This window comes from Corvus brachyrhynchos, unplaced genomic scaffold, assembly GCF_000691975.1.
Source record: "Corvus brachyrhynchos isolate BGI_N302 unplaced genomic scaffold, ASM69197v1 scaffold80, whole genome shotgun sequence".
Lineage (NCBI taxonomy): Eukaryota > Metazoa > Chordata > Aves > Passeriformes > Corvidae > Corvus > Corvus brachyrhynchos.
In genome coordinates, this window is record NW_008236769.1 from 12,986,587 (window position 1) to 13,003,448 (window position 16,862).

General features: G+C 42.2%; 1 long non-coding RNA gene across 1 annotated transcript; it reads left to right on the forward strand.

The window, feature by feature from the left end:
• The first annotated feature begins 1,555 nt into the window (after window positions 1-1,555).
• LOC108445085 lies at window positions 1,556-16,658 on the forward strand. Its single transcript, XR_001859838.1, has 2 exons — window positions 1,556-2,837; window positions 5,790-16,658. It is a non-coding gene; the product is annotated as an uncharacterized LOC108445085 (long non-coding RNA).
• The last annotated feature ends 204 nt before the right edge of the window (window positions 16,659-16,862 follow it).

A 16,862-nucleotide genomic window follows, 5' to 3' on the forward strand; every position in this document is an offset into this window, starting at 1 on the left:
TGACTGCTTTCCAGACACATGAAAAAGTTGTCTGAGGAAAGGAGAGGAGGAAAACACAGATAAAGAAGGCCCCTTAAATCTTGCAGAAAAGAAGCATCACAGGAACCAAATTAAAGCCAGACTCATTCATATGAAAAATAAGTCAGCAACAAAGATGACTAACCACTGGAACAGTACAGAGGGAAGTTGTAAAATTATTTCCTATGTCCTGGTGTCTTCAGAGTGGGACTGTATTCTGTTCTGAAAAATATGCTTTGAGCAAAGAAATTCTTGGACTTGACACAGAGGACAGAGCCTAGATAAGGTGATCATTCCTCTGACCTTAAAACTCTACAAATATGTACCTTCAGAGAGAAAGGCCAGACTGTGGTTGCAGTCTGGCAGAGGGACACCAGAAATTTTGGTCCGAGGCCTGGCTCTGTTACAGATTTCCAGAATAATCACAAGGAAGTTGCATAGCCTCTGCTCACCATCTGTAAAGTCTGGAGAATAATCCTTCTTCTGTTCAGCTTTTTAGCAATTTGGGGTATGGAAAGCAACTTATTCGGTGTGGGTACAGACCTTTCCTGATGTCTGCAAAGGCAAGTCTGTAAGCATCATTGCAAAGCATAGGTATCCATAAGGAAAACTTGATGCCACAGAAGGAAAATATATTAGAAGGGAGATAAAGAAATGCCTTTCTTTCAGCAGTAGTCTCCTGAGTGCAGTTAAAAAGCAACACATCAGAGTGTGGGGATGGTCACTCAGCCGGAGAATTATGATTTCATCTCAGGATGCTTCTGGATACAAATAGCATCCAAGGCCTCTTCATGAGGGAGCCTCTCACTTCCTCCAGTGGCATTTGCAACATTGCAGTCATTTATGTTCTCAACAACAATAATCAAATGACCAGTGTCTGTCTCTATCCACGCACAATGAAGACTTGTGCTCTCTTTGCTTAGCTAAGAAACTTTGTGAGCTTCTGCCAAGAAGTGAAAGATCATTTTGAATGGCTGGAACAAATTCAAACCATGTCCCAGGGAGCTGGAAGGCTCACAGGCCTTGTCCACTGCCCAGCTGCTCCTCCCTTCCCTACATCTTCATTGTGTCTGCCTGTCTCTATCACTGCTGGAGCTAAATTAGCTGCTGCTCCACCTGGTAGCTGGACACTCTTCCAGCTTTGCCCTTCTCCTGTCACTGGGACTGAAATATGAATAGCCTTTCATGGCATGTAGGAAGTGAGTTTTAGGAAATGAGCTGAGCATGAGCAGGGCTTCTACTCAGCCAGGGAGGAAAGGACTGAATCCCAGCTGGAACCTCAGAGCAACATCTCAATGAGTCCTTATGTGGGCTGCTGTGAGTTATGTCTGCTCTAGAGAGAATGGGGACTTACACAGCAGTCTGTGCTAAGATTCCAAGCACACAAGATACGCTCTTTGCTCCAGAAACTTCTGGGTTCAGTCCCTGATAATGATCAACATAGATATATAGATATAGATATAACCGTATTGTAACATAACATACGTAATAACACTTCACATATATAAGGAATTCTTTATAATAAATAACTTCTTTATCTATGAAGATTATTTCTTTTTCTCTGAATATAACTACTTCAGCAGTGAGATGTACTCCTAATAAGACATCTTCTTTATAAAGAGAAAACAGAGCTAGCAAAAGAAAGCAGTAGCCACCAGCACACAGATTTTCTTGGGCTATGCTAAGGGTTGCAAGGAAAATAATAGGCACCATTGTTTCCAGTTCCCCACTATTCCTAAAAAGCCTCATCAAGCTACAAGCATGACCAGTGTCAGAATAAGGCACTGAAAGATATATGAGGGTTTGGAGAAGGAAAGGGAAGAGACAGCTGTTGGGATGAGTGGAGAACCATATCAGAAATAGTAAGACACAGCTCCACAGAGCTAAAAGATGCACTTGTGTTATCCTGCCAAGCCCTCCTTGGCACAATGTCTCTGTATGTGATCCTCTTAGTCTATCGCTGGTTCCCTGCGATATGTGTCTATCTGGTTTCTCACGGCTGCAATAAACCCTTCTACTGCACTAATCTCATTTAACAGTTCCACTGACTTGAAAAGAACCCAAGTAAAATTGCTGTGCAATTTCTGCTGGCGCTATTATGGCTGTATCACTTGTCAGCTTTCATAAACAAGATAAATATAGTTAAACTTAAAGCATCAGATATGAAGAAATTTGGCATGTTGCAGCAACACATCAGAAATATTTTTTGACAGGTACCGTATAAAAAAAGAAACAAGAGAATGCCAGAGAGGATAAAAACTTCAAATTTCTCTTTTTGCAAAATTCTTTTGCCCAGGGAGCCTGCAAGAACTCAGTGTACGCTGCTTTTTCAGCACCATTAGCTAACTGTTGTCTCACACAGCAGCTGGACCCAGACCGACTCCCTAAAAGAAGTGAGTTTTGATATCAGTCTCAGTATCTTAAAGAGCCTCTCATGTCAGATTGCATCACTGGGATCCAGCTACCTGGAAGATAAAAGGCAGAACATCAGGAGGCATGCAAAGCTGGAAGGAGGGGGGAAATGTTCCTGTTAGGGTGCAGGGAAAACCCCTACTCAAATGTATCTCTGACGTGTTTTCACAGCAAGAGGACGTCCTATCTGAAGGGCCTGTGTGAAAGATCATCCCCCACTCTTCCCCACACAAGTGGTTGGTTTGTGCCCGCAGCTACTCTGTGCTCCAAAGAAGACAAGAATCTCCCCTCTAGCACCTGCATGAAAAGACCAAGCCCAACAGATCTCCCCACCCCCAGGAAGTACCCACGCTCTGCTCCCTTATCACCTCCAGGAGCAAGGTGATGGAGAGGTGAGGTGGGGGAAGGTAAGATCTCAGCCCCACAGGTGCTGACCAGGGTGTGCCAGAGGCTGGGTGCAAGAGGCACAGGGAAAGCCTTGCTCAGGGACAGTCCATGGGGTGAGTCTGGGCTCCCCCTTGCTGTCAAGCCCTGAGCCCTCTCAGAGCATGTGGAGGTCAAAGCAGCAGCAGAAAACATGAGTCAGCTGTGCTGAGACCTGAGCCCATGGCTCCAGGGAAAGTAGGTGCTTCCTAACATAAGGTCAGGACTCTATTTTGAAGAGATTCAGGGATCACAGGAGAGACTGTATTAGCTTCTAGCCAGAGAGGAAAAAACCAGCCCTAAAAATAACTGAATTATGAAGGCCAGTGACAGAGGTCAAGGCACTGATGCTCAGAACATGAAGTGGCTGGTTTCTACTGTTGTCTGAGTGCTATCCCATCAATGAAGAACTCCAATGATGATACACATCTCTTGTCACTCGTGCAGCTGTAGAATAGAATGGGACAGATTTTCAGCATTAGGAGAGTTTAGGACATTTATGATGTCACCTTATTAATTTTTTTTTTTAATATTGGACATCAAAGTCTTGACAGAGATACTTGTGGAGAGGGGTGTTGAGATTTGAGGGTGGCAGACTGGGCAGACAGGGCAGGATGTTATGATTAAATAAAGAGCTCTTTGTCTTGTGACATCTTGCTTTGGAGGAAATGAAATTCTGATCTCTCCACACCTGTGCCTTTCCTATTGCAGTAAAGAGTGAAAAACATGCAGGATTTCTGTGGAAGGTGATGGGAAAATATTTTCCTGCCTTAGACTGGGGCGAAGCATTTATCTTCAACCATTTCCCTCAAAGAAATAAAGGTTCCCACTAGAGCTGTGTCTAAATTGTGTGCCAGATATGAATTTGAGCCCTTTCTTGTAGTCATGCTGAAGGTTCATCCAGTTGATCCACGTGTAAATAGACATCTTCTCTTTAAAGACAGGAAGATACAGGCAGTCCAGAGTGGTGCCAGCTTCTTCTGGGCTGCAGGCTATGGAGCCCAGGCACCTCTAGCACTGCAGATCTTACCACATTGACTCCAGAAAAACATCTGCAGTCTCAAATGAGTCAGAACTCATACAGTTCTGGCACCCCAAATTGTCTAATGCCCAGGAGCAATCAGGGAAAGTGAGAAAGAAACTTCTAGCTGAAATGAGCTCACTGCTCTTCTTATCGCCTTGGCTCTAGGAGGCTCCCTATTGCTTTCCTAGTAGATCTTCTGACTGTAGTTTTAATTAGTGACATATTTTATATTTTATATGGTAGAGAGAGTATTTTTCCACTGATTAGTTATGCTAATTTCTGGAAACAGCAATAAATAGTCTAGAAAAAAATACATGCTAGTACATTTGTCTGTGAAGACAGTTATGACCTGTCATATATCAGCCAGCTGTTATTGATCAGAATATTAAGTTTATAAGTTTATGTACTTTCTGAACATTTACAACCTTTTTTAAGCTAATTAAAAGTCAATCTTCATAATAGACAATAATTTACTCCATAAAAATATATAGTCCCAGGAACACTGGTGAGTAGACAGCCTCAATCTGTCCATGTTTATGTAGAGAGTTTTCCAGACCTTTAAGGACTATAAAAATAAAACAATCCAAGTGTGTGTCTTGGAAGGGTAAGAAAACTCTCTGTCATTCATCTTTGGCCATTGTAGTAAGAAGAACTCTCTACCAGGAGGACAACCTTCACTGTTTTCTCATACACCACGTCAGGTCTTAGCAGTGATCTTATTAACATGACTGCTACTGTTGTTCAGAGTTGTGCTGAGGCCACTGAACTGGAGCCATGGCAAGCAAACTGGATTTAAATCATTTCTGCTTTCCTCAGCCTCTGACCTCCCATGTGGATCACAGCTGGGCTGGACCTGAGCTGGCTCTGGTGGGACAGCTTCAGCTGCTGCTGGAGTCATCACAATGCCGGTGACAAACCAACTGCGTGTGTGTGAGAGAGAGCAAGAGAGCAGGGGAACCTTGCCTCAAAGATATGTTTAAAAGTGCCATCCCACTTTAGTCCCCAGTGGCAACCATAAGCCTTGTCTCTCTCTGTTTCTCTTCCCTGGTTTAGGAGCCCAGGTAGTTGTTTTGTCCATGGTTATAGAACAGCTCCTGAGATGTGAAGGATCCTGCTTGTTCTGGTTTTCACCACCTGCAGCAAGCGGATGTGAACCCACAACATCCTTAACTGCATTCTGATCCAACCAAAACACAAGCACTAATCACACAGTTACAAAGTCCTTTGGCTGCTTCAGATGGAAAGATTTATGTCCTCAAAGATTTGGCCAGCCCATTATTGCTCATTCATTGTGTTTGCCTACAAGTTATGACTGCTCTTTCCATTTAATTTTTAATGTGGCTGTAGCCTTGTCTCACTAAGCTCCAGGAAAATTGTAAAGGCACTGGCTGTTACTGTGAACCTATAATCTCTTGGCAAAAGCAGTGTGGGCAAGCAGAGTCTCTCCCCATTGCACAATAGTTCACAGCACCACGCTCTGACCCTTATGCAGGAGCCACGTTTTTCTTCAAAGCAAGTGTTGCATTTTGCATGTGCTCCAGTCAGATGGTTGAGCCAGAGAAAAGTAAAATTTCCCAGATGAAGCATATGGATTCAGTGAACATCTGAATCATACACTGTGGGTCTACATGTGGTTTATTGCTATTCATAAAGCTCATTGTTATACTTACCTAGTGTTTATCTTCTGTTTCATTTTTGCTGAGTGTTCATCACTATCTCACTATCAGTAGTCTAGGTCCTGAGGGGAACGTTAATAATTCTGGTCCTTAGATTTTAACCCAAAGCAGATTATATTACTATGATATTGGAATTTAGTGACTTAAGATGTTTTCCATTACAGTTGTTTTTATTTAGGCAGCATATCCCAAATTGTCTCCATTCTAGCTTTCCAACATTTACACCTCTTTTGCAGGTGTACCCAAACTGTGAAGCCTGATGCCAGCTATCAGCAAACCACCTACACAGGGACCACCATCCAAACATGGGCAAATTTTTCATACATAGGTAGCAGATGGTTGTTCCTACTGCCAACAGTTCAGTGTACTGGCATATGCATGTAGATGGCTCTGCCCTGGAGCCCAGGTTATTCACCCAAAATGCAAGAGATTCCTGCATGTCTCTGAGCCACCAAGGACTTCCAGAAAGGATTGGAGGTGCTCAAAATGCCAAAAAAAGGACAAGAATGGAGAGATGCCATTGCAAATCCACATGGTCTGGGTTAAGTTTCCTTCTTTCCCAAACAACTGCTTTAGGCCCAGCAGCTGCAGCATTTCTGCCAAAGTGCAAACCACATCAGAGGGGAGCAGCAGACACCCAGTTTTAGTGAAGGAGGTGGTACCCAGGCATCCATTCATCCCTCAGCAACCAGACCCAACTTCTGTCCTTTCCCACTGGGGCCACTGTCTGCTGGCCCCTTCAAACCAAATGCCAAACAGGCAATTCTGCTGACCACGGCATGGGCAAGCTGAACAGCAAAGAGTCCTTTGCTAGGGTGCCAAGGTCTCATCCCATTTAATATTTCACAGGGACCACAACTTGCTTCTGCCGCAGTGGATGTTGCTCTGTGGCATCCATCCCCCACTGGCTGCAAGGGAACGTGGGGTTCCCCAAAGTCCTCCCAGACACCAAGGGCTGTGTCTTGCCCTAGTGCATGTCTGGATCACAGGAAACCCCAAGGCAGACCCTGGCTGGGGCTGGAGTCCTCCTGCTAAGCCTCTGTTCCTGTGTGAGAGAGCTGGAGTGGCTCAGGAACTCGCGGGATGCCTGGCACGGGAGAGTCAGTGCAGGGAACAGCTGCAGCAGCTCAAGCCCACGTCACCCTTGGCAGAGAGGCCATGCCAGTGGGGGAGAAAGCCAAGGTGCTGCAGCTGATAAATCATTCACAGTGGCTGGAGGACTCCATGAGCAAGGGAGTGGAAGGTGGCCTGAGCTCCTTGCTCCTCCTCCATCGCCCGCCAGCGCTGTGCCAAGAGCACGGCCACAGGCAGCATTCCCTGCTTTGTGCATTTGTGGGCACAGCCTTTGAGGCCAGGAAAGGCTGTTAGAATCACCTCCATGCCTCACAGAGCCTGAGACATTTTAGCCAATATTTCCTTCTTCTATCCTTAATTCCTGTTTCATGCAGCACCAGACCTCACATGACCCACAGGATCCACAGCCATCGCCCCGGGTATTGTAGGTATTCAAAGTTCAGTTGGACCTAACAGGCATCAACATTTCCCTTCTTACTCTCTGTTTGCCGTTCCTCACCATGGGCAGCAAACTGACTGATTAATAATTACAACAATTAACTTTTACCAGATAATAGGAAAAAAAGATTAGGTTTGCAGTTGTTAATCTGGGGGTCATCAAAAAAAATCAATGTAATCAATAAAAATGAAAGCACCGTCCTTTGTATATCAAATGAGTTATTGTTTTGTGCATCAAAGATCATGCACTGTGATATAAAATAGAAAACAAAGGGAATTTTAATAGCTTGGCTCTGTCCATACAATGGTGGTGAAGCATGTCTTCCATTCTTTGTTAGCTCCTAGAAATTATTACCTTGTCAGAAAGTTTTCCAATGAAATTATTTTCAGAGATTTTGTGGGGTCAAAGTTATTTCCTCATGACACCTGTGTACTTTTTGGAGTTAAAAAATCATCTGTGTCAAAAATCAACCCATTGGAGATACAGGTTATGGCTAAGGATAATATTTTCAAACCTGGTTGTCCAAAACTGGACTTCTAGAAGGAAAAGCTAAAAAGAACTTAAATCAAGGGCCTAACAATTTATCAGAAACATATGTATGTGTTTATTAAAAGGAGTTTGTGCATTAAGTCTGTGGATGAGAAGGCATAAGCCAAGGTGTCAGAGACAGTCCCCAAGAGCAGCAAATCAGGAGTCTCTAGTGACAAGTTGCTCTCCACCTTCCACCCAAGAGCAATCACATGGATAAATGGTAGGAAGGAGGGAGAGTGTGTCGTGCTTGCAGCTGGTGGAGACACATTGATGTCATCACATACACTTAAAAATGTTGCCGTCCAAAGGACCTAAAACTTTTTAGTATTTCTGGAAACTGTTCCTCAATATATTCTCTGTCTGTGGCATCATTATGCTTTCTCAGTGAGAAATTATTATGGAACAAATTAAGTTTGAAGCCTTTTGCCTCTGGGTTGGCTATATCCTGGGCATTAACCCTCTAAAAGCACTGTGAATATACTAACTGGCAATGCATTGCTCATGAAAAATAAAGGACACTCTACAATTATATATTTATTTCCATCTTTTAGATTATAGCATTGTGATAACAGATTCAGGAGAGGATGTTTCCTAAGTGATAGACAGAGGTTAATGACTTTGACTTTGCTTGTGGCCATACAAGCTCCTCCCAGCTAGTCATCAATTCCCAAGAAATATGGGAATTGTCTTGAGTGTTGTTGGTTTAACTGTACTTTTAATTCCATGCCAGCCATTAGGAGTGGTGCCTCTTGCATTACAAATACATCTCTTGAGTAACAGCTTTATGCCCTCCCACTTTATTTGGTGCTTATATCTTGTCCCAGAAGTCAGAGAGGGAATTTACTGTGACAATAATTTCACAATAAATATGGCTGTCAGAGCAATAGAAGAAAGCTGGGAACCCAAAGCTGCTACACCATGAGAAAGGTACACCCAGGACCTGAAAGGGGGGTGGAGATTGCAAATACATAAAGGAGCACAAATTCCTTGTGCTGTTCCCCAGCCCCTCCTGGAGCTCCTTGCACAGAGCTGGCTTGTCTGCACAGCACAAGGCAGTGCTGTTGAGCCACCCAAGGTGTAGGCATGCCTGTTCCTGGCTCAGGGATTAGGCAGGGAGAAGGTCCCAGCTGTTTGCAGATATTCTGCTAGCTCGCTTGAGGTAGATTTCTTAGGTATGTTCCTCAACTGACTCCAATTTACAGCTGAACACAAAGTCTAAGTCAGGATAAGGCAGAGTAAATTCCATAATAATGGTGTGTTTGAGTGTCATATGTGCTGATCCAACAGCACAAAGGCACAGGAGTCACTGTTCAGGCTATGCCTTAGAGCATGAGTCTGAGGAATGGTGATTTCATATATCTGTAGGATACAGCACTATGTGAAGAACTGGAGCAAGGTGCATTTATTTTTACTGATATGTCTTTATTTCCTAACCCATAGGTTTTTGTTGTTGTTGACAATGATTATGTATCAAATGGAATTTGTATCCTCACCCAGATTCCCATTTTAAACAATTTTAAATGGAGGTTTTTTGAATCCATCCTTTCCCGAAGGCAGTAGTTATCATTTTGTAAAAACATGTGGGACTTACAGGTGATTACCTTGCTGTGTAATGCTGATGTACAACTGCTCAGTAATTGAACAGTGTGTGTGTAGTGATGGCCAGGACAAGGTGACCTGTAAATGATGTACCTCAATATGCCATCAAAACCTAATGGAGCGCTTTGCACCTCTTTCTGTGTCCTCTGATCACCGTCCTCAGAGCCACTTTGTCAGCTCTGATGACCAGATGGGAAAGGATGCCCACATTTTATGGTGAAATAATCCAGTAAGGAAATGCCTGATGGAATGAAAGACTGCTTTGTTGAGTGAATTAAGAACAGTTATTACTGATACTGTAGTAGAAGCCTTTGCTGGATGCAAAGTTCATGCTGACTGAACTTTGGATTTTTAAGTTCAGGTCAACTGCTGAGTCTGGACTTTCTGAATATTAAGTTAAAAAAAAAACCAAACCACCTCTCAGCCAGAACTGGGAATAGCAGAAATATCAATATATTACAGAAGTGAAACCAAATTGTAACATGGATTTTAGGATGCAGAATCACTCTGCACAAAGCTTAATAACTTTATTCCTGGGCCCAGATATGTATCTTGGGTACTGTAAGGGTGAAAAAAATAAAGCTTGTTTTAATTGTATTCTACTTGTAAACAGGTACATATTTGCTTTGCTTTAAGGAATAGGTTGGCTAGAGAAAAATTTCTCGACGAAAGCTTCCAGGGATACCCACTAAAGAGCTGATTTCCCTGTTTTCAGCACGAACACACAGGCATGGTTACAGCATAAACCAGTTAATGCACATTGTTATCACTTGTTCTACAGCAGTAACCAAAGCTCTCAGTCATGATCAAAGACTTGTTCAAGATCATGTAAAAACCTGCTACAAGACAGGATTCTCTGCCAGCTCCCCCTGAGCATTTTTTCTTCTGTTTTTCTTCTTTCCACCAGAGTATTTCTAGCTTTAAGGTTAGAAACAAACCATAGTATTTTTGAGCAGATAACAAATGGCTCCTCCAGAAGGGAGGAGGTTGGGGTGGGAAAGGCAAGGGTGGAGGAAGAGGAGTTCCTAACACACACTGCTAAACTGCAGGAGAGCTGCAGCAGCCAACTGACCTCTGCAACGTGAGGCTTCCATGAATTGCTAGAAATGGCAATGATGAGATCACTGCCAAAGATGGACCTAGACACTGCCATGAGGTACTGTGCAGGAAAGACAGCTCCAGACACGGAGGAAATAGCTGCAGGGTCTTCCGGTCTTACAGAGGGGGAGGGAGAAAGGGAAAAAAGTATCTATATTAAATGATTTTGTTAAAATCAGCTGCCAGATAATTCACTACAAATTTAGAGTACCAGCTTTGTCATGAGTTTTGCTCACCAGAAACGTAGAGGTGTAGGAATCAGGAGAAAGTAAGCCAATTTTTAATTTGGTATATATATGTATAGTCCATATTTTAATGGTTTGCCTCTATCCATACAGGTATAGCTGTTATGTGAGCAGGTGGGAAGGTTCAGCTTAGAGGAAGGGGACTTAAATATTGGATGCTGAGCCAGTAAGACTTTTCTGAAGTGGCTGGAGTAGCTACCAAGACCCTGTAACAAAAACACCTTTTGGACCTGAAGTCTGATAATGCAGAACTGAGAGGTCTGCTTCAAGCCCTGACTCAGACATGCACCTCCTGGTTTAACCCACCCAAAAATTAAATGGTGCCTGTTGACTCCATGCCAAAGATATTGCCTTGTTTCTGCTAACCTACAAGGTTATTTACACGTTGCTCCATCAGAAATTCCTCTGGAACAAGTGAAGCTTTTCACACCCTGTGAAGCTGGCCCATCATGATGCTTAAAACACATGCAGTATTTCTAAAGAACATAAGTGACAGACGTAAAGTTTGCTGTAATCTCCTGGCTGCACTTCTATCAGTGCTAACCACAACCCAACATTGCTTTTTTCTCATGTCTGTTACCATGAGTCAGCACCAACCCTCCCTCCATCCAATCTCCCCTCCTTGACTGTGGTCTAAGCAGAGTTCACACACATTGTATAGGAAAAGATCAGTCCTCTCACTCTGGAAATATCTAGATACATTTTTATGGTTCCTACATAACACAAGATAATCATTACCTTCCCTTCTGACCCCAAAAATTTCTAAATCCAATTGAATTCAATGACTGCACTGCATTCCTAGGCAAGCCCATAAGAGCAAAATAAGTTACCCAGTATGAATCTAATGGGTAGTAGAATATGAGTATACTGCTGGCAGCAACACTGCCATGTAGAGATAGAAAGCAGGGAGTATTTCTTCATTGAATAACTTTAGGTCTGTAATATTTTCTTATTGATACATAACCATTTATTTAGCTTTTACTCAGTAGAAATGTCCCTTTTGGTATAATTATGTCAAATGACATGTCTACATCTCTTGACATATTTACAGATTTTAATATCCTTATCATTAATTTGTTTAGAAACATTGTTTCCAGCTGTCTTCAGACAGACAGAGTGATTACCTCAAATGACATGAGCAGTGTTAGTTCATGAATATTTGTCATTTCAGGTTGTAGAAATTTCATGGAAAGGTTGTGTTGAATAGATTCATGGCAATAATCTGTTGCAAGTACATGGCTAATTTTCTCTTTTTTTCCATTAGACCCTTCAGAAGGTTTCTGTCATAGGATTTGGTCATTTCCATAAAACTTCAACTCCCTTGGTCCATTTTTCAGTGGGATTAGAGCACTGTTCCCTCCTACATTTTTTGTTTGTTACGTGTCCTTCTGCCACCTCTAGAAAGGACAAACTCTCTACATATCATAGGAGTTATAGGCCAACACAACAAAGACCTCTGTCTCTGAGGCTTTTGAACTTTACCCAGTAATGCTTGCTGTGGGAGGAGTTCCTGTGCCCTGTGTATAAGCCACATATTTTTGGTACTTGCAGATATCTCCCGGAAGAAACTGTAACTGCTTTATCTTGTGAAACACTCAGAAACAGAAAAAGTTGCCAAGATTCAGGGTAACAACATTTAGACTTTTTACAGAAGGCCAGGAAAGTTTTTATTCCATAGAAGATCACCATAGACACACAAATCCTAAGAACAGTCTTTCCTTTAGCGTTTTATTAGTCTTTTCCAAATGCAGATGAAATCAAAGACTAGAGACCATGCAATTATGCAAGGTTTTGCTTTGGTTTTCTGGGAGAAAGACGTCCCAGAAGAGGTTTCCAGAACTGAGGAACTGAGTAGTAGGATTGAGTTGAGTCTTCTGCTCATGCTGTGTCACTTTATGCTTGAGGAAGCCTTCCCCCCCAACCAGACATCCAAACAACTTTCTCCAGGGCCACCAAAGTCGCTGTGAAAGAGCAGAGTGACAGACTTGGCTGCAGTGCTGGAAGGTGACAGCATCTCCTGGATCTTGGTAGAAAGGCTTTCCCCACAGCAGCACTGACCTGAGGTCCCCAACTCAGATTCTGCAGCAGATTTTACCAGCTTGTTCCACCCTTGGACACCTATGGAGATACCTGCATTGCTTCTGCTGAATCTCCATGCAATGCCTAACAATCACGCCTTTTTCAAATGTGTAGATCACAGGAGGTATCTCCATGGCATCCGACAACATAGGCATGGGTTTATTGAGGGAATGATGCCAGTTTAAATCACTTAAGATTCCTCTGCTTACAGATGCAAAATTAGAAGTGTGTACTTGAATCGATTTCATTAACAATCATTGTTTTGCCTGCTGTAGTCTATGAAGACAGAATTTAAAACAAATTTTATCTTGTGCCTCACCCCAGCTATCTGTACACTGTAGTCCTAACAATGTCCTGACTCCTGCTGGGAAAATAATAAAAATGTTTAGTACCCATTTGTATATAAATAGTAATATCAACAACACAAAATCTACTTATGGACCAATCCAGCAGCCAGACCTCTTGTTCTTTCTGGTTGTCACTTTGATAATGCAATACAATCACATGGGCTTGCAGCCCTGTCTGCTTGGTGTGCCATCATTTATAACACATTATCAGAGTGACTGCTGGCAGTAACAAGAGGCCAAGTGCCAGATATGCACAGCGCATCTTTCTGAAAAATATTTCCCTTTTAAAATGCAGATAGGTTGATTAAGAAGTGAGGGAATTCCTCCCCCTTCCCCCAGATGGCTGCGCTGATTCATTGGAAACCAACCCAGACGAAGCTTCTCAGTGCACTGGCAAAAGTCCATGCTCCACCTTCCCTCCTCTATTCAGGTTATATCCCATGGGATTCATCAGGAGAATTTTCCCTGACAAGGGTTGAAAACAGTGATCTATAAGCAGTGAGCAACATCGCCATTTGCTTTAATTAGGCAGGACAAAAAGCTTGCTCGAGGATGCAGTGCAAGGGTACCCTGAGGAGTGTCCTGTTTGCGCTCCGCTTGCTTTGTGTTTGACCAGCCTGCTTTCACTGCGCCCCCTCGAATTCACGCCCAAACAATGTGCTCTCAGAGCTTTCCAGCCACCATAAGTCCCTGCCTCCTTCCTCAATAAGGCTTCTTCTCAGGCACCATCTCAAGGCATCCTAACTACCCTCCCCTGATCCAGCCTGACCTGTTAATCAGTATTATTGAAGAGTTATCCATTTGAACTTCAGGAAGTAATCTGGTGTATTAAGTCCTCCTTTTAGTTTCACTAAATAGTCCCATGACCTCCCTAAAAACCCCTCAAAAGACAAGAAAGGAGATGTGTCCCCACACACAGAGTGCTAATTGGGAAACTCCAATGAGTTAAAAGAAGAGCAGCATTAGAGAAGACGACTTTATGAAGAAGTGACAGAGTTAACTGGATGCTCTTTCATTGTAATGCCAGCTGACTGTACAGGCCTCCACAATGTTCTCAGGGATGTGGGGAGCAGTGTGTGTTCCCTGGCAGAGACCCAAGATCTAGATTAAAATCTCCCAGAGTTAATTTAAGAAAACAATAATATTTAAAGCTGGAAGGTTGGGATTTTTTTTAGGCTATATCCCACCATGAAACACGTGATCCCTGGGCCTATTTCTTGTCCACATAGATCTCTCCTTGTGAATTCTGTGAATAGCTGGCCCCACATTCTTAAGTGGGAGGACCTAACAGGAAGTTAATAAATTAATATTTTGATTTTCAAATAAATATGAGTTTTCAAGAAATGTTGAAGTGTGTCCCCAATTAAATTATTGTCACAACCCCAAATGCTTAGTAAACTGATCATCACTAATTAGTTTGCACAAAGTCCAGCATTGACACCAGTCTTGGCTGAACTTTTGCAGCTCTTTTAACTCCTTATAACTGTTCACTTAAGGTAGATAGAGTAGTTTCCTCACACTTCAAGCATTTATTCCCAGAGCAGAGGACAGCTTGCAAAGTGCTATGGGGTCTGAACGTTTTTAAAGATTATTGCTCAGATCTCAGAACCATCCAGCTGCCATGCTCTTCTAAACCACCATGGCAGGGTGGTGTCTGCCACTCTCCCAGGTGAATATTTGTGTTGTAGGGCCAGTGTTGGCCTGTGCAAGGGCTGGGTGGTGTGCTAGGGAAAACATCCCTGCTGGTCCAGCTCTGCCCTGAAGAATACTGTCCTGGTGCCACATAGACAGAGAAATAAGAAAACTAAACAATTTTCCCCAGATGTTTGTGTTCATGCCTGTAACAGAGGCCAAAGTTGTAGGGTTCCATTGTATGCCATCATTTCTATTTGCACCCCTGCTTCTCCATGTGTTGTTGCATAAAGGTGTAAAGTTTTTCTCTCTCTTCACTTGTAATTTGAACTTTATTTTTCATTCCTTTACATGCTGTGGTGCACTATGAAAATTTAAGTTTCCTTGATCAAAGGTTACTTGCAGTTTTGTTTCCGGCGTTTGGTCTTCACAGATCTTAACTTTTCTGTAAGGAGATAGAACATGTGAGGGGATAAACCAATTAGGGAGGCCAGAGAGGAGGACTAGCAGGAACCTCAATTTCAATGTGTGCACCTTCTTATTTGAACCAGGAATGTAGTACATGAAAGATAAGAGGCCACCCTTCCTCAATCATTACAATGCAGCTTTGTTCGAGTGTCACTGCTGCAGGCAGCTGGGTGCTTTTCTCACCTCAGCTGCCTCACATGCACCATGGGTAGCTAAGAGCATGATAGGCACATTTCAGGGGGAAACTGAGCATCTTTTTCCATGGTGACAGAGGGAGCTGTTCAAATCTCCTTTTAGTTTGTAAGCACTTTTCATTTAGTGAGTCACCACTGGGTCTGAGCTAAAACACCTCTGAGGATCCCATCTGTAGATCATTAACTCCTAAAACCAGCCTCTGAGCAGCACTTTCAAATATCATTTCCAGTGGGGTAGATGTCTGCTGTATGCAAAGGTTTGTTGCAATGATATCAATTCTGGGAAGCATTAATTTTGTTTTCTAGTCAGCAGAGTCCATGCTACAGAACAAGCAAATTTATACTAATCCAAAAATACTCCTTCCTAAAGTAAAGCTGAGCTGGCAGCATTATAACTGCATGCAAAATTGGGTGTACACAGGTTTGTCTATTTGCACAATGGTAATGCGTAGATAAGGCCTTAACAGACACTTTAGTGTCCCTATCATCTCTGAAAGTGAGACTTCAGGGGTATTTCAAGAAATTAAATTTAAAAAGTTCATCTGCACAAAAATGGAAAAAGAAGAAAAAATGTTTGTTGCTACTGAAAGCTTCACTTCCACAAGTAGCTTTTTACAAGAATACAGGCATGTTAATACACCTGGACTTGCCTATCCGACCTGCTAGAAAAAAAGGATTTTTGTGATGCCATCACCCTTAAACCTTCCCCTTTAGCTGCTAGCATCTAGTAAGTAAGTACTAGCAAGTTCACATTTGCATTTTGGCTTTGCAGTTAAAGTAACAAAGTGTTTTAAAACTCTTCTTTTCCTGTCTCTAGCCAAATCAGCACAATTAAAATGACGGTCACTGCTCAGGGAATACATCATGAATACCTGGACTACTGTAGCCAATAGACTTTGGTCAGAGAGCACGATGACACATATTATCCGCAGAATGCAAAACCTGCCATAGTTTTGAACTGTTTAACAAGAATATATAGTTTCAGCTCAGTAAACTGCTTGAAGATATTAGAAGAATAATGCAATGTTTAAATACAGTCTTCCACTGTACTCTTAATTTAAAAGCGTGTTGTTTTGAAAGTGCACTGTTTTACTTGTATTTTAGGCCCAGATTATTAATCTTGTAGTGGATTAAACTAAGCATTTTTTAAAAATTTATTAAATCCTTATCTCCTGGTGTTAACAGCAACTAGTCAAATTTTGTGGGTTCTGTTGGGCTGCTTCCAAGGCAAATTCACCAGATCTTTCTGTTGAAGATGGCTATGTAAATCAGGAATATCTCCAGTGAAGCCCATTAAAAATACATCAATGGAATATTGGTGTTTTAAAAGATACAAATTTATTGATTTCCTCTGGAATTTGTATGAATAAAGAAAGAATAAAGATATTGAAAATTTTAATTTTTGCCTTGGATTTTCTTTCAGAAACCTTAACTCCAAAGAAAAGTGGTTGATATAATTTCCAATGAATAATTAAACAGGTTATTGTACTGATTAAAATGAAAATGAGAATAGCTAGAGACAAAATTTGGGGAAAAGCACTGGGAACATTTGCAATAAAAATTAGTTTTTGCTGAAAACTTGTGCCTGCATATAAGACCATAC